Raw genomic sequence first — 7578 nt, 5'->3', positions numbered from 1 at the left:
TGTATGAATTTATTTTATAAAAATATATGCATATGAATGTTGAACTAGTGTGCTCTTGTGAAACTGTTTTATGACTTTTATTGTATTGGGTGTTATAATTGAAACTGTGAAATTGTGCATGTTGTGATGTGATGAATTTAATTTGTTTTGAATGAGTTTGTTGGCTGAAATTGATATTGTTGGAAGGTCAGGAGTAAGGGTTCTGTAATAGCATGTATATGGGTATTAAATAGATGTACAGGTACTGTTTTAGGTTGCTATGAGAGGAAGTGAAAATATTAAAATTAGACATTTCAGATTTAGAGCATAAGAGAACAGGGTAGATAATTTAAATAAATTAATTGTTAATTATTGAGAGCCTTTCTTTGTTGGTAGGATAGAGGAACCTTAAAAACCTTAGTTGGCACATCCCTGATCATAGAGCAGCCCTGGCCTGGTCCAGACAGTTGTGATTAGTCATATGTGTTGGCGTCGAAGGTGAGTTTGATGCGTTCAGACATCTGGGTCCTCTCTGGTGACCAATTGAGATAAAGAAAGATCTCTACTAGGATGAAAATAAAATAAAACAAGTTGATTGTAGATGCATAAAGTTATCATGTGTTAATTTCTAGTAAATTATAATTTTAGAAAATCAGTCACTGTGTATTTGGAATTCAAAGTAAGGATCATATATATATATATATATATATATATATATATATATAATATATATATATATATATATATATATATATATATATATAATATAATGTAAATATATATATTTATAATATAATGTACGTATCATATATATATATATAATAATATAATGTAAATTTATATATTTATAAGATAATGTACGTATCATATATATATATATAATAAAGTAAGGATAGTTGTTTATTATATTGAAACGTGAGTGTTAATCAATAATTATATTACTTGTAGGTATGTAAAAATTGATGCATTTTATGAGCTGTTGTGGATTAGTTGGAGTTTTTTATTCTTGATATTGATTAACTTAGGTTCAATTGTGGAGATGTTATTTTTATAATTTGTAAGTGGTGAGTGATGTATATTGTTGAGATTGTGTATATGTTGGTTTTGGCAGAAAGTATATGATTACAAAGTGATGAAAGTATGATCCAAGTTGTAAATCAAGTTCCATCAGAGTAGGATCTCTTGGTGAGATTCTTAGTGTTTTAGAATGAAAGTAGGAGCTCAGTCTTGGGGGTCATTCTGAAACTCCAATGGCTAATCGTACTCAAGTAGAGGGATTAATCCATGTGGTGAAGAGTAGCAGGAGGTCTTAGTCTTGGGGGCTTCCAGTATGCCTCAAGGCCGGGAACAGGCTAACCTCGTGAGTGTGGCAGGGTGGGGAACCCAAGTTTCATAAGTCACCACGAGTGCAGGACCCGCCATAGCTCGACTATCATTCTAAAGTCCGGACGAGTCAAGTCTAGAAGATAACATGCTAGGATGTATGCCTTAAACTGCTTTGATTTAAGTTAACTCCTGTATGTTATGTGCTTGATATGATGCATGCTTTTATATAATTAGCTCACCCTTGCTTGTTTGTGTGCTTGTTGTATGTGTTTTCTTTTGCAATGATCATCCACTTGGATGTGAGCAGAGGAAGATGAGGTTTCTTTAGAGGCAACATTGGAGAGAAATGAAGATAATGCTGCAACTTAGACTCACTAGGAATTCTTAGTTCTCTTATGTCCTTTTGAAGAACCTTGTTGTGTTTTAAGTTTCAAATTCTGGGCATATTTTGGAATACTCTAGTGCCTGAAGTTTTAATTTCTTAGTAAATTCTGAAATACTGTAATCCTATAATACTTTAAGTACATCTCTTAACTGCTTTCTAATATTATAAATTGGTGATGTCTTTGCATTATATGAAAATTTAAGAGTGAGTCTAAGTCTCTTATTAAATAAAAATGAAAAAATAAATATAATATAATGGTTAAGATTCATTAATTTATTATTTTAAGATTTTTATGAAAAGATGATATAATTTTTACTAATTACATTCAGATTTTATTATTATCATATTTTTTAACTGAATCTTTCTTTAAACTCATATATTAATATTAATGTTGTATTATAAGATTTTTTTTTATCAGCATAAATTCATCAAGAAAATTATTAAAATTTCCTACAAATAATGTCAAGCGCACAAATAATTTGATCACGTACTGCAAATTATGTTATGAAGGTTTTGCATACAAGTGACTAACTATTAAACAATACAACTACTATATATAAACTCGTGTAGTGAAATCATTTGTCTTAAATCAATACAAAATATTACGAAGTAGTGAAATCTTTAAAGATAAGAAAGCAGAATAAAAGCCTAAATATTTGTAAAATATTATTGTTGTTTCGAGATAAAAATGTACTAAGATAATAATTAAGAGTATATGAAAGTATTGGTATTCATTACATTTCGATCTAGAACAGCTTGAATTCCCAAAATTTAATTTAATGAAGTAAGGTTTCGTCTCTTTATTTCTGATGCAAAAGGTTTATATGAATAACAAATACATAAAACTATTATTAAATTCCTTTCACTGAACTTTTAGCTATTCTTTTAATAGATTCTAAGGTGTTGTTTGCTTTTTAAATAATCTTATTTGTTTTGATTTGACTTTAAGCACAACTCCATAGAAAGAATTAAGCTCCAAAAAGTTCGTTGACAAAAGGACTCAATATGTAAGGTGAGCCAATTTTTTCTTGTCTAATGTATATTTATAATTGGATCTTTAAAATTTCAATCTTATTCAAATTTTCTCAGTAAAGGTGTATTGGCTTTATATTCAACAAAATAGTTTTTATCTTATCATAAGAATCTAGGTCAGAATATTTTTCTTATCACCAACCAACGGTTCTACCACAACCTTTTGTTCTTGTCGGTCACACACATAATTACATCCAAACATTCAACATAAACATCATTTTGATGTTACTTTGCCAATTTTTTCTATAGTTGTTGTGGTTGCTAAATGCTGTCGTGTTCACACTCCATAAAGTTGTCATGTCATCAAAACAATTGCATGATAACTTAAGAGAGCAAATAATACTCTCATAATATTATTAACTTTTATAAGGATAGTTTTTAAATGATAATTAACTTTAGAGACTAAAACTATAGTAAATAATTTATATACTAATTTATAAACTAATAATTAGTAATTAGTTGAGATACTAATTGTTTTAACCAAAATTTTGATAGCTAATGTTAATAACAAATTTAGAATCTATTTTAAATTGGTTACTATTTAATAATTTTCTTGTAGTGAAAATTATAGTAATTATTTAATGTTATTTTTGCACAAACATAAAAAATACAATAAATTTTCTTTATTTAAATAATTATTTATAATATTCTATTTTATCAACTTCTTGATGCAATTAGTTCAATAAATATGGATTGATTTTCATATGAATATATTATTTAATTTTAAATTAACAATTTAGCTTAATTAGATGTATTATGCTCCAAGAATTACATATATATATATATATATATATATATATATATATATATATATATATATATATATATATATATATATATATATGAGGGGAGGAGAAAAAAAATACAATATATATGTATTCCATACATTTTACGAGAAAGGTGTTATTCTTTCTATGAGAGAAAATAACAATATAAAAAAAAATTAATTTCATTTAAATGTATAATATATTGTAGTATGTGAATAAATTTATCATTAATGTATTACAAATCATAAAATATCCTATCAAATGAAAGAATAAAGACTAACTTTTTTCAAAAGATAATAATTAAATTTGGCTCTAGAGACTAACACCCATCAAACTTTCTAGACTTTCAATAATTTATTTGTTCTAAAGCAATTTCTTCTAACAGTCTCTCAAATGATAAAGTAATTTATACACTTCTAGTTAAGTATCGGTAACTTTAATCCTCAACTTAGTGTATGAAATTTCTATCGACTTTTCACTAAATGATACTTTTTTTAGTAAGTGTATGATTATAGTCTAGATTATCAATTGATACCTAAACCTAATAATTACACCACATCTCAACAGCACTTATTGATGCATACATGACACCACTTCAATAACCCTTATGTCCAATATATGAGCAATCACACTAAATGATTACAACCAAGTTCAATTCAAATGGAAATTGTTGTTCGTGAAAAAGGGAAAAATGAAAATGTCGAATATGAGGAAAATTTAATTTCACATACTCAATTACCAACGGATTATTCCAACAAATTCTATACAAATATATTATAACAAAAATTTTCGTTAATAATAAAATTTTTAATTTATCTAATTGATGAATTTTATCAACAGATATATTATTAATAAATATTTTTATTGATGCTGAAATTCATTAGTAAAATATATCAATAAATTTACAATGAATATACAATTCAATAAAAGATTATCAATATATTCTTGTAATGAAATCATTCCATCATGAAAACTATCACAATTTTATATCAATGTAAAGTGGATTACTGAAATTCATTAGTAAAATATATCAATAAATTTACAATGAATATACAATTCAATAAAAGATTATCAATATATTCTTGTAATGAAATCATTCCATCATGAAAACTATCACAATTTTATATCAATGTAAAGTGGATTACTGAACGTATTTAATTATTTATATTTATTGTTTGAACTTAATATTAATCTTCTAAAATCAAACTAGTTTTATTCATTTAATAAGAATGTTGTAATTATTCATATATTTAATCAAAACATTAATTCACTTTCTTTTTGGTAATTGGTATTTATGGTTCTAAATTGTTTATATATATATATATATATATATATATATATATATATATATATATATATATATATATATATATATATATATATATATATATATATATATATTGAAAAATGTAATAACTTGAAGTATTATTAATTGTTTATTTATATTAGCTGAATTTTTAGGGAAGTTATATTTATTTTATACTCTAAAAGCCCCGAGTCAAACAAAAACAATATATGTTATGTAAAGATTCAGTATATATAAATTGATATATATTTATAAATTCCTTGAAATTACCGAAATGATAACCGTTCCGACGACACTTATCTGAGGATCAATCGAGAACTTTCTCCGTAAAAGTTTAAGATAAAAAAATGATTCTTCTTTTGTAAATTAAAATTACATTTTATATAAAATAATTTTTAGTAATTAATAGCTATATATATATATATATATATAAACTAATTCTGATTTAGGAGAAGATTTTTAAATTTTGTAAAACTCTATAAAAAGTTAATCAAACGATGAAAGAAAAAGAATGGAGTTTGCAACCTAAAGTAAAGGAAGCAAGCACGAGAAGAAATAATGGAAAGAGAAGATTGCATTGCACAGCAAACAGATAAGATTACGAAAATAACTGAGTGATGTATATGGCCACAAATTATCACAACGTTAAGTCACTCACCCAAACCTACTATTCCTGAAAAGAGTCCAAATTAATAAACATGGTTTTTTTTAGTGATCATACGTCCATATTATTAAAAAGCATTAAATATTATCGCTTATAATAATAGTAATATTTTTATTTTATTTTTTAATTTAAAATTTTAATAATATTATTATATTATTAAAGAGAGTTTTTAACCGAGTATATTTTTTATGGAGTATTACAATATTATTTTTCTTTTATATTTTACATTATCATTTCGATGATACCACACATATATTATTACATCAACAACATTGGTACCTGAAATCTAAAGCTTTTAACTCGATAAGATTTAGATTACCTTTGAAATATTATATAAGTGATTCTCAAAAGTTTTGGTTTGATATTTGTTCAATATCTTTATTTTGGACCAAATTAATTTGATATCAATTCTTATAAGAAGACTACCAAATAACTATTTTTCATTTAAATTATAGTGTTTTTTATTATAGAAGTTTACAATTTTTACAAAATTTATATGTAAATTATTTATATTATTGACCAATTTCATACATATATGTAATTTGCTTATTTGTCTTCTCAATTAAAAGTTTATGCATTAGAAGGAAATGTTAAAGATGAAACTAGATTAAAACAAAATATGTTTAAAAAACTAATCATAAAGTACAATATCAAAGATAAAATAGAAATTAATAAAAGAAATCAGACTCAAATTATGACAAACATACTACTTGATTTGTCATTATCTTGTTTACTGTGTGTTATTAAAGTATCTGTGTTCTAAATATAATTTATTACCTTTTTTTAAAACACAAATAACCTATTTATATTTTTCCACCTTTTGACAATTTAAGCTCAAATAAAATAAAAATAAAACAATAATTAAAATAATTTTCTAAAAATTGCTCATATTGCATTAACGATGCCCATTAATTCCACGTTTGCAACCATTGTTCTTTTTTAGTGTTTTCTATGACCTTCTCTTTAAACTTTATCTCATGAGTATCAGGTAAGAATTGATTGTCATTACTCAATTAAAGCATAATTGTTTTTCTTTAAACGACATTATAATCTTTCACTAGTGTTTTCCCACTTCAACTTACACATTTTATTCTAAAAAAAAAATTAAAAAATTAAATGAATCTTATTTAACTTAAACGACTTCCAGTTTTTGTGACGAATCTTCTCATCACAATTAATAACAACATTCTTAATTGTATTTAGTAAAAAAACAAATTAATATTATAACATGTTTGGTGTCACAATATAGAATGAAATCATTTTTTTTTTGTAATAAAATTTTATGACACTTATTGTGATGACATCACATTTCATAAAAAAATACTCCATATTTTTATGATAAATTTTAAAGTATTTGTGTGAAGAATAAACTTTATAAAAAAAATGTAATGTTTTTAAGTGTTTTATGTTGATAACACCCTTTTTCTATTTAATAAATAAAATATCAAATACCTTTTTATAATTTAAAGACACCGAAGAAGGTAGTATTATTTTTCCAATACATGGCCATGAATACTAATTAGCGAAAGATTATCGAGAAATCAATTTTAGAAATTCATTGTTAAATTAGAAATCTAAAAATTCATTTTAACCCAAACTTTTTAAAATTATAAAGAACAAGTTATGTAATTATATGTTTTTAATCAATGTTCGTTAAAAAAAACCACAAGTATAGTTGTAATTTCATTTGAGAGATATTTTATAACGTGCTTCTACTTATGCGTATATACTATGTAAAAATAGTGCATAAACTTATTAAATACTTTAAACTTTTTTTGAATTTTTTTCATTTCGTTGAATTTTAAATGATATTTTATACTACGGAAGCAAAAGTAAATTTCACATAATGTCAGACCTCGTAAATACGCACCCAAATCTCTCCTGTCAGCTCATTAAAAACGCACCCAAAACCCCTCTGAATGGACGCCAGGTGTCAAGCAACGAGGATCAGAAATCAAATAGTGGAATGCAGGTGTCAGCAAAAGAGCGGACGCTCGTTTTGATGTGGGAAGAAAATGATTTTTCTGAAAACTTCTGTCCCACTCTCTTCTGCATGCAACCTTCTTCCCAAAATTCTGAACTTTCCATTCCCCCTCCTTCTCACTAGAAAATCTATCTT

This window comes from Vigna umbellata, chromosome 6, assembly GCF_029865625.1.
Source record: "Vigna umbellata cultivar VRB3 chromosome 6, Vumbellata_1.0, whole genome shotgun sequence".
Classification (NCBI taxonomy): Eukaryota; Viridiplantae; Streptophyta; class Magnoliopsida; order Fabales; family Fabaceae; genus Vigna; species Vigna umbellata.
Note: the sequence above shows the minus strand (reverse complement) of the source record.